We start from the raw sequence: 12,513 nt of genomic DNA on the forward strand, positions 1-12,513 counted from the left end.
AAAAGCCAGTCTTGATTGTTTGTAATTTATCATCTTAAAGTTTCCATCCCAGTTAAAAGCCAGTCTTGATTGTTTGTAATTTAAAAAGTTTCCACTCAAGTTTCAGCCACTTTCTACCTTTCTATTTCTGAATTTGGAAACTCGACGGTTTTTCGCAACGTTTTTCTGAAAGCTCCTCAGAGACGATTAATGTTTTTCCCATCATTAAAATTGTACAGGCACACTAAATCCTCCCTAGTTCGATAAGCTCTTGTGTACATTTTTCCTTGCGAAACACTGCTTGAAGAAGTTTCTATTGCTCATCACAACCAAGTAGTGCATGGATGAAAAGAATGTTGGAACAAACCACAAAGATTTCCTCATCTCTTTGATGTTCACTGATGAAGCTGGCTCGGACCCCTGTTTAACTGGAATTCTCGGATCGTGTCGTCTAGTCTTCTCTGAGGGTTTTTACAGTGAATTCTGTATGCTGAAAGCGAATATCGAAGCCGCAGGCAGAAAGAAAGACAAACTCGTGTAGTCTAGTCTATAGAGTTAATTTTCACAAACTTATGTACAAATGTTTTTTACAAATATCATTCAGTTGTTAGTAAGTTTTTCAAAGTTTCAAATCTCTTCACAGGCAGCATCAGACGGGTGGATGAGGAAGTAGAGGGGTCACGTCTCTATACGGTCTGTTCTCCCCGAAATCAAAATGCAATCTCCCGAAACTCTCTTCTCTTCTTCTGACTAATTGTCGTATATATAGTGAGGTATGTGGATGAGGTGGAAATTTCCCTTGCCAGTAAGATTTCGACACGAAATCAAAAAGTTTCAGGTTTTTGCGTGTGTGCAATTCCAGAATCTGGGATCTGAACTCTACAGACATACTTATTCTCACGACCCACTAAGGTCAGATGTCAGTTCTGACATCCGACTTTGAGTTCACAAAGGCAAGACAATGTCATGCTTTAAGTTTCCTGTCATCAACTTTAGCTTCAAAATATATTTATCTGGTTTCAAACAATATTAGTTATGAACTGCACAAATTCAATATCAACAGGGGAGAGAGTTTTAGCGCCATGTACAAGAATTTCCGAACTACCAAGTAAGATGAAGGGAACCCATGCTTATTCAGAATTAAGAAACTCGATCCAAACTGATTAACCAAACTGCAACGGTAAAAGGGAAACTCTGGGTCTAAGAGTCTGTATTATTGCTTGTCCTATTGACGCAAGTTTCAAATCTATTTTCCTGAGATTAACAAAGTTTTACAAACATATTCAAGAATCGCATCCTGTTCAAGATCATTCTTAGACGGGTAATAGCTTGAACTTGTCTGGATATTTTTAATGCCATTCATGATAAGCTTATCTGCCCTCTCTATGATTCTAACATCCTCTGATTTCATTGTCTGTTGAGCGGCTCTGTGCATAGAATTCATAGAGAATAAGTTTTTCTGTACTTAAGAATGCAACAACATTAGGTTTCCCCTTAACTTAAATCAGACTGATTTTGTTTTTGAAATGGTCTAGCAATCGAGATGTCATGTATGAGAGACTGCATGGTTCAAAGCCAGTGTCATCGATAATGTCATCCATTTTTTAACAAGATCGAATATATTGAGTTTCTTCTCATTATTTTGCTGCAAATAATTAGTAACTCCCAGAAATGTCTGCTTTCTCTCTAAATCCTCTGGTCAACCAAGGTTTGTTTCTTAGAAGAATCAGCTGGAAAGAATGACTTTATTTACGTTTCAACAACCTTAAAAATATCTACTGTTTAATATTTTAGAGTGATGATCACTTTACTATATATTTTCTCATTTTTGTGTGACACTTTACTTTATATATAAATATAAATGTATCTCTTCTCACTCATAAAAAACTGCAAGATATAGTATAATATTAAGCACATGTATCATCCGGCTCTGTGTCATGTTACAAAATATTTGGTTATTTAAAATATTTTACTCATATGACTTTTTAGATTAAATTTAGAGTTTGTGTTTAATTCAATAATATTAAACAAAATAATAACAAAAGACCAATAATATATGAATGCAAATACTAAAACTATTGAATTTAATTATTTTACAGATGTTCCTGATTGAACCAAATACGTCACTTTAAATGGAGTATCGTTGTCTTTAAACATTATCCTGGAAAACATATTACTTTAGTTGGAGGAATACAGCGATATCTGTCAAAAGATTTATTATAATTAACACTGCTATTTAACGAATTCTTGAAATACTGGTGAAAACATAACATGAATTGAAGGTAAGATCACATTACAAATTACAGCTTCTAAAATAGAATATTTTCTACAGAACCGGAAATTATCTTGTAGAAAATTAAGACTTATAAATTATTGGAAATTAAAATAGTAGGTAAATGTTCCCCTATCCTCAGCATGAAGAAAGGAAATTGAAAAGTATTGCTGGTCTGAAAAATCGTAATGTAACATATGAGAACTAACACAAAAATCAAGTGATATTCTTGTTTTTTTAATATACATAAGAGTTTAGTAAATATATCAGAATTTTTGTTAAGTGATTTTTAATAATCAACGTTTCTAATACGTAACAAATCACGCCGAAGAAATGACACATATGAGAACTCACAATGGAGAACAGCCATATTCTTGTGAAGTGTGTGAATATTCTTGTTCTGTAAAATCAAGGTTAGTGAGACATATGAGAACTCACACTGGAGAAAAGCCATATTATTGTGACGTGTGTGAATATTCTTGTTCTGTAAAATCATCGTTAGTGAGGCATATTAGAACTCACACTGGTGAAAAGCCATATTCCTGTGAAGTGTGTGAATATTCTTGTTCTGTAAAATCAAGGTTAGTGAGACATATGAGAAGTCACACTGGAGAAAAGCCATATTGTTGTCAAGTATGTGGATATTCTTGTTCTGAAACATCATACTTAGTGATACATATGAGAACTCACACCGGGGAAAAGCCACATGTTTGTAAAATCTGTGGATATTCTTGTTCAAGAAAACACTTTATTTAAACACATGAGAACTCATACTGGAGAAAAGCCACATATTTGTAAAGTGTGTGGATATTCTTGTTCTGAAAAATCATCAGTAATAAGACACATGAGAACTCACACAGGGGAGAAGCCACATTCTTGTGAAGTTTGTGGATATTCTTGTTCTGAAAAATCAGACTTAGTTAGACATATTAGAATTCACACTGGAGAAAAGCCATATTCTTGTGAAGTTTGTGGCTATTCTTGTTCTCAAAAATCATCGTTAGTTTCACATATGAACACTCATATTGGAGAAAAGCCGCATTCTTGTTAAGTGTGTGGATATTCCTTTTATCAAAATTAAAGTAAGTGAGACATTTGAAAACACACACTGTACAATCTGGCCCGAGGATATTTTTCTCTAGACAATATTTAAAATCACATAGTATTCGTAGCCCAAATAAGATCTTCTTTCTATGGTTTACCCACATTAGCTTTTACGAAGAATGTTGAACCTTCTCAAAGTAATTTTACTTCAAGTAGCAGCCAGAATCCAGTAGGACTAAGAAAACAAAATTTCTTAATTTCTGCGAACTTTGACTGAAGTAAAATAAAACCCAAGTGAAATATTGTGTGGATATTCTTGTTCTCAAAAATCAACGTTAGTTTCAAATATGAGCACTAATATGGGAGAAAAGCCATATTCTTGTGAATTGTGTGGATATTCCTGTTGTCAAAAATCAAAGTTAGTGAGACATTTGAAACTCACACTGAACAACATAGCAGGGGGATACTTTTCCCTAGAAGTAAACCCTGAGAAAATATTCAAAATCACATCACATAGTATTCGCTGCCCAAATTATATCTCCTTTCTATGGCAAACTCACAGTAGCTTTTCTAAAGAATGGCGCACCTTCTCAAAGTAGCAGCATGAAGCCGAAAATTCCACCAGACTGGACGGGTTCTTGTCCTGGAATCCAATAAGACCAAGAGACTAAAATGAAAGTGATTCCCTTAATTTCTGCGAACTTTGACTGAAGTAAAATAAAACCCAGGTGAAAAGCCGCATGTGGATATTCTTGTTGTTAAGTGTGTCGTTATTTCTTTTGTCAAAAATTAAAATTAGTGAGACATTTGAAAATTCTCACTGGTGAAAAGCAATTTTTTGTGAATTATATGGATATTCTTTTTCTGGAAAATCAACGTTAATAAAACATACAAGAAATCAACACTTAGGAAAATTCATATTCAATACGTAAACATTATTGTTTTATATGTGTATATTGTTATTATTAATCACTTTTAGTGATATATATGAAAAACACAATTTATAAAATATTATTATAGTTCTATCCTGTCAATTTACATTCATTCGTATTAAAACGTCAATCTTTGACGATTATGTTTAAATCGTATTATAATCAAATATTTTACCCAGCCCGTTATCAACTTACTTCCATGCAATTCATATAGAATAAAAGCCGAAAAATTTCGTAATAAAGTGTTGCAAAAATAACAATTGATAAAGACATGCATATCAAACATGTTTGTACGACGAAAGAATAGAGTCTATGCATCATTGAAGCAAACCATGCATATCGGGGCAGTATTTAAAAAGTTAAACAGATATAGAAATGTAAATAGTGCAGGATATGAAAGTCTACACTTACAAATCTCAATCACATTTGTTATTAGCGTCATACTGGAAAATTCTGTTATATGAGCAACACTGCAAGAGAAAAGGAAAAAACTACACAAGAATCCATATGCACACAAGAACACAATGAAGCCGTAAGACAGTTACCGGAAGAGCTTAATTCTGATGAGGAAAAACTATTTGTAGCAAATGAAAATGCAGGTCTTACAAATGCATTTTTAAAAATTGATGGCTTATAAGCAAATGGACAATGCATGTTTCGCCACAATTCGTTTAAGGCCTCGAGCCCCTAATGTGTGGATGCCCAATTCTATTGTCAGATAGTTTTTACACTGTCTGCCACAGCACAGTGTCTATTTACTTTCATTAGACGATCTGTCAAGAGATGCAACTTAACAGCAGGCAAACATAAACGTAACATTTATGATTAAAACTTATTAAAATAAAAAGAAAACAGTCTGTCAAATAAATGTGTTGAACCATGTTCCAGATATATTCGAATAATTGTGCTCTAAGGGAATGTTAGAATCTTTAAAATGTCTCGGTTGGAATGTATAAGATATGGTAGGTTTTCCCATTTAGAATAAATACATACGAATCAGGTATAAGATGAGGCAGGTTGTCCCATCTAGAACAGCATCTGCTGTCTTGCATACAACATCTATGAAATGTTATTGTTGAAATTGCTTGAAACTGCTTACATTTGAGAGTATTCTGTACCTCTGTTAGGCCACCATTCGCCCATGTATGAAGTATTATTGCCACATCTGGGATGGTGCATCTACTACTATTCTTGGATAAAATCTACAATCTAATAAGTTCCACTTTGTCAACTAGGCTCCAACCCCTGTCCCATCGCCGCAATGCATCTGCTGTCTTACTACAATATAAAAGCTCTTCATTCAATTGTTTGCATACAACATCTATGAAATGTTTTCGTTGAAAATCAAACAGGATTAAAGGTGAATTGTTTTCATAGCAACAACCAGTTATTGCTTAACGAAATCACTGTGTAGATTTAAAAAGAACAAGCAGGATAGAAGTACATGACTATTAGAATGTGATACAAACTTCATAGACAAAACGAGTGACATATGACGCTATTCAACAATACAGATGGACCTACTGTCTTACGCCCAAACATTGTTGCATATTGCGACTTCAGGACAGAATGAATCGACAGAACGACCTGACTGAAATATTTCGATATAGAAGAATGTTACAAAATAAAATATAACAATTTACATTTAGTTCAGAAAAATTAACAACAGACATTGGAATGCAAGTTAATCAAAATATTATTCTTACACATAGTTTTCAAAGCTACAAAGAACAATACAGCTTTACAATAAACAATGCGATGCGCCCTAGAGTGCACAAACAAATTTCCCTATGCGGACGGAAGCCAAAATTGGTGATCTGAAAATCACCCCTTCACATGTCCACGATGTCATAAAAACCTAGATATTTCCAATGTGTGTGGATCTAATTCCTGCTATACTAATAAAGAAATGATCAGATAAACTAGCCCCATACTTGCCAAACTCTACAACAAATGTCTTCCTGAATCCTGCTTCCCTACGAGATGGAAGATGGCCTCTGTAGTACCAGTGTACAAGAATTATTGTATAAGGACCGATCCTCTCAATTATCGCCCTATAACTCTCCTCCTACTCCCTTTCGCTAACATCTTTGCGACGTTAATCAATAAAGCTCTAGTCCACCACCGGGCAAAAGCTAATAATCTTTCTGACAAACAGTACGGATTGATGAAATGTTCTACAGCAATTATTTTAACAGTGCTCTCTGCACGTATATACCATGCACTGGATAAGGCAGGTGAAGTCAAGGGTGTAGCCCACGATATATCCAAGGCTAAGTTTGGCATGAAGAGCTTCTAATGAAAATCCAATCATATGGTATAACTGGACGAATACTAAATATAATTAGGTTTTTCTTATACAATAGGACCATTCAGGTTGTCATTGATGGACCTTCCAAGCAACATAATCGTTGGGCCACTATTATTCCTGATATTCATAAATGACCTCCGCGATAATATTGAGTCCAAGGTGGTTATATTAGCTGATGATACAACGATCTATAACATGCATGAGGGAAGAACGGATGTACACAAATCCAAGATCATGGCTTTATCATTAGCAAATCACCAGAGTTGAATGGGGACGTAAATGAATGGTAAATTTTAACGGTAGTCAGACTAAGCTGCTCTCCTGCAACAATTACAAAAAAACCCTCTCCAACCACAGATATCCATGACAAATAACACTACCTGAGAATTCCTCCTTCAAACTCCTTGGTTTAACATTCACAGGAAATATGAACTGGAACAAATACATTGAGAACATTGCGAAACCTGCTGCAAGGAAAGTGGGCTCCCTCTATCTTGCTAGAAACTGCTTACATTTGAGAGTATTCTGTACCACTGTTAGGCCACCATTCGCCCATGTATGAAGTATTATTGCCACATCTGGGATGGTGCATCTACTACTATCCTTGTATAAAATCTACAATCTAATAAGTTCCGCTTTGTCAACTAGGCTCCAATCCCTGTCCCATCGCCGCAATGTTGCATCCCCGTGCTTGTTTTACAAGTATTTTAATCGAATGTGCTCTGCTGAACTCATTACACTTGTGTCCTCTCGACGTACACATCATCTGCAAACCCGCTTGACAACAAAATCACACCCCTTCATTGTTGAGGTCCCTAAATACCAGAAAGTGTTCTACTCAAATAGCTTCTTCCTAAGAACAGCTAGACTTTGGAATCCTCTTCATGTTGTCTGCTCCCCAAACTGTACTGATATGCAGAAGTTCAAATGTAACGTAAACCAATATGTTAATCTTATGTATCATTCAATTAGTAGCCCCTTACGTCCAAGTGCTTTGTTTGGAATTCTCTTCATGTTGTCTGCTCCCCAAACTGTACTAATATGCAGAAGTTCAAATGTAACGTAAACCAATATGTTAATCTTATGTATCATTCAATTAGTAGCCCCTTACGTCCAAGTGCTTTGTTTGGAATTCTCGTCATGTTGTCTGCTCCCCAAACTGTACTGATATGCAGAAGTTCAAATGTAACGTAAACCAATATGTTAATCTTATGTATCATTCAATTAGTAGCCCCTTACGTCCAAGTGCTTTGTTTGGGGTGAAGGTGAATGAGAAACGTTCTCAACCAGCTGGAGGAGCTGTTTTGGGATCAAGAAACAGTTGTTAACTGTTGAGGTTTGTTGAAAGGTACAGAGAAATCTAAGCATAATTGGATAAATGATCAAAACACGTGTTTTTACATTGAACAATACCAATCGCTGATGTCTAGCATTTACAAACAAGCAGAATGTTGATTAGAACAAAATGATTTAAAAAATCTAAGCATTATTTGGATTACAAAAACGCATATGATAATCTGCCTCAGTGCCTCACTCTTAGTATCTTTGAATAACTTGACAATAAAGTAAACTTGCAAGTAAGTAATATAATTATTGTCATAAAAGCAATTGGACTCATGAAAAATATGAAAAATATACCCATTTATTAATAAGCTGTGGCAAAACTGTGGGAAGATAAACTCTATTATCTTTGACTTTACAGTTAAGAAATCTTAGTTATTGACATGATAACACATTGGATATTAACTCATCGAATAATCGGTTGCCATTTTATATTTTTAGTTGTTTGATCTGCCGGAAACACTCTTATTAGTGTTCAGCAATGAATTAAATTAGTCCATTTTTTAATCTTCATATTTTCATAACTTCTTCTCAATCAATTCAGAAAAAGTAAGTATAAAATATTAAATCAACCAAATTCAATATTGACATTAGTTAAATTAATTAGAATATGTTTATAACTGATTATGTTTACATTAAGCTGAGAATATTTTTGTAAAACCTAAGTCAACACATTTTATCAAACATTTTTCTATATCGCTATTTCTTCTACAATATTTGTATGTCTACAGTGTCAACTCTATTAAATGTTTAAAATGTTTCATGAAATTTTATTTCTTTATTTCTTCTACAATATTTGTATGTCTACAGTGTCAACTCTATTAAATGTTTCAAATGTTTCATGAAATTTAATTTCTTTATTTCTTCTACAATATTTGTATGTCTACAGTGTCAACTCTATTAAATGTTTCAAATGTTTCATGAAATTTAATTTCTTTATTTCTTCTACAATATTTGTATGTCTACAGTGTCAACTCTATTAAATGTTTAAAATGTTTCATGAAATTTTATTTCTTTATTTCTTCTACAATATTTGTATGTCTACAGTGTCAACTCTATTAAATGTTTAAAATGTTTCATGAAATTTAATTTCTTTATTTCTTCTACAATATTTGTATGTCTACAGTGTCAACTCTATTAAATGTTTAAAATGTTTCATGAAATTTAATTTCTTTATTTCTTCTACAATATTTGTATGTCTACAGTGTCAACTCTATTAAATGTTTAAAATGTTTTATGAAATTTAATTTCTTTATTTCTTCTACAATATTTGTATGTCTACAGTGTCAACTCTATTAAATGTTTAAAATGTTTTATGAAATTTAATTTATTTATTTCTTCTACAATATTTGTATGTCTACAGTGTCAACTCTATTAAATGTTTCAAATGTTTTATGAAATTTAATTTCTTTATTTCTTCTACAATATTTGTATGTCTACAGTGTCAACTCTATTAAATGTTTAAAATGTTTTATGAAATTTAATTTATTTATTTCTTCTACAATATTTGTATGTATACAGTGTCAACTCTATTAAATGTTTCAAATGTTTTATGAAATTTAATTTCTTTATTTCTTCTACAATATTTGTATGTCTACAGTGTCAACTCTATTAAATGTTTAAAATGTTTCATGAAATTGTATTTCTTTATTTCTTCTACAATATTTGTATGTCTACAGTGTCAACTCTATTAAATGTTTCAAATGTTTTATGAAATTTAATTTCTTTATTTCTTCTACAATATTTGTATGTCTACAGTGTCAACTCTATTAAATGTTTAAAATCTTTCATGAAATTTAATTTATTTATTTCTTCTACAATATTTGTATGTCTACAGTGTCAACTCTATTAAATGTTTCAAATGTTTCATGAAATTTAATTTATTTATTTCTTCTACAATATTTGTATGTCTACAGTGTCAACTCTATTAAATGTTTCAAATGTTTCATGAAATTTTATTTCTTTATTTCTTCTACAATATTTGTATGTCTACAGTGTCAACTCTATTAAATGTTTCAAATGTTTTATGAAATTTAATTTCTTTATTTCTTCTACAATATTTGTATGTCTACAGTGTCAACTCTATTAAATGTTTAAAATGTTTCATGAAATTTAATTTCTTTATTTCTTCTACAATATTTGTATGTCTACAGTGTCAACTCTATTAAATGTTTAAAATGTTTTATGAAATTTAATTTCTTTATTTCTTCTACAATATTTGTATGTCTACAGTGTCAACTCTATTAAATGTTTAAAATGTTTCATGAAATTTAATTTCTTTATTTCTTCTACAATATTTGTATGTCTACAGTGTCAACTCTATTAAATGTTTCAAATGTTTTATGAAATTTAATTTATTTATTTCTTCTACAATATTTGTATGTCTACAGTGTCAACTCTATTAAATGTTTCAAATGTTTCATGAAATTTTATTTCTTTATTTCTTCTACCATATTTGTATGTCTACAGTGTCAACTCTATTAAATGTTTCAAATGTTTTATGAAATTTAATTTCTTTATTTCTTCTACAATATTTGTATGTCTACAGTGTCAACTCTATTAAATGTTTAAAATGTTTCATGAAATTTAATTTCTTTATTTCTTCTACAATATTTGTATGTCTACAGTGTCAACTCTATTAAATGTTTCAAATGTTTTATGAAATTTAATTTATTTATTTCTTCTACAATATTTGTATGTCTACAGTGTCAACTCTATTAAATGTTTCAAATGTTTCATGAAATTTTATTTCTTTATTTCTTCTACAATATTTGTCTGTCTACAGTGTCAACTCTATTAAATGTTTCAAATGTTTTATGAAATTTAATTTCTTTATTTCTTCTACAATATTTGTATGTCTACAGTGTCAACTCTATTAAATGTTTAAAATGTTTCATGAAATTAAATTTCTTTATTTCTTCTACAATATTTGTATGTCTACAGTGTCAACTCTATTAAATGTTTCAAATGTTTTATGAAATTTAATTTCTTTATTTCTTCTACAATATTTGTATGTCTACAGTGTCAACTCTATTAAATGTTTAAAATGTTTCATGAAATTTTATTTCTTTATTTCTTCTACAATATTTGTATGTCTACAGTGTCAACTCTATTAAATGTTTCAAATGTTTTATGAAATTTAATTTCTTTATTTCTTCTACAATATTTGTATGTCTACAGTGTCAACTCTATTAAATGTTTTAAATGTTTCATGAAATTTAATTTCTTTATTTCTTCTACAATATTTGTATGTCTACAGTGTAAACTCTATTAAATGTTTCAAATGTTTCATGAAATTTAATTTCTTTATTTCTTCTACAATATTTGTTTGTCTACAGTGTCAACTCTATTAAATGTTTCAAATGTTTCATGAAATTTAATTTCTTTATTTCTTCTACAATATTTGTATGTCTACAGTGTCAACTCTATTAAATGTTTCAAATGTTTCATGAAATTTAATTTCTTTATTTCTTCTACAATATTTGTATGTCTACAGTGTCAACTCTATTAAATGTTTCAAATGTTTTATGAAATTTAATTTATTTATTTCTTCTACAATATTTGTATGTCTACAGTGTCAACTCTATTAAATGTTTCAAATGTTTAATGAAATTTAATTTCTTTATTTCTTCTACAATATTTGTATGTCTACAGTGTCAACTCTATTAAATGTTTAAAATGTTTCATGAAATTTTATTTCTTTATTTCTTCTACAATATTTGTATGTCTACAGTGTCAACTCTATTAAATGTTTCAAATGTTTAATGAAATTTAATTTCTTTATTTCTTCTACAATATTTGTATGTCTACAGTGTCAACTCTATTAAATGTTTAAAATGTTTCATGAAATTTTATTTCTTTATTTCTTCTACAATATTTGTATGTCTACAGTGTCAACTCTATTAAATGTTTCAAATGTTTTATGAAATTTAATTTCTTTATTTCTTCTACAATATTTGTATGTCTACAGTGTCAACTCTATTAAATGTTTCAAATGTTTCATGAAATTTTATTTCTTTATTTCTTCTACAATATTTGTATGTCTACAGTGTCAACTCTATTAAATGTTTCAAATGTTTCATGAAATTTAATTTCTTTATTTCTTCTACAATATTTGTATGTCTACAGTGTCAACTCTATTAAATGTTTCAAATGTTTCATGAAATTTAATTTCTTTATTTCTTCTACAATATTTGTATGTCTACAGTGTCAACTCTATTAAATGTTTAAAATGTTTCATGAAATTTAATTTCTTTATTTCTTCTACAATATTTGTATGTCTACAGTGTCAACTCTATTAAATGTTTAAAATGTTTTATGAAATTTGATTTCTTTATTTCTTCTACAATATTTGTATGTCTACAGTGTCAACTCTATTAAATGTTTCAAATGTTTTATGAAATTTAATTTCTTTATTTCTTCTACAATATTTGTATGTCTACAGTGTCAACTCTATTAAATGTTTAAAATGTTACATGAAATTTTATTTCTTTATTTCTTCTACAATATTTGTATGTCTACAGTGTCAACTCTATTAAATGCTTAAAATGTTTCATGAAATTTAATTTCTTTATTTCTTCTACAATATTTGTATGTCTACAGTGTCAACTCTATTAAATGTTTAAAATGTTTAA

Source organism: Euprymna scolopes, chromosome 46 (assembly GCF_053919585.1).
Source record: "Euprymna scolopes isolate OS-2025 chromosome 46, ASM5391958v1, whole genome shotgun sequence".
Lineage (NCBI taxonomy): Eukaryota > Metazoa > Mollusca > Cephalopoda > Sepiida > Sepiolidae > Euprymna > Euprymna scolopes.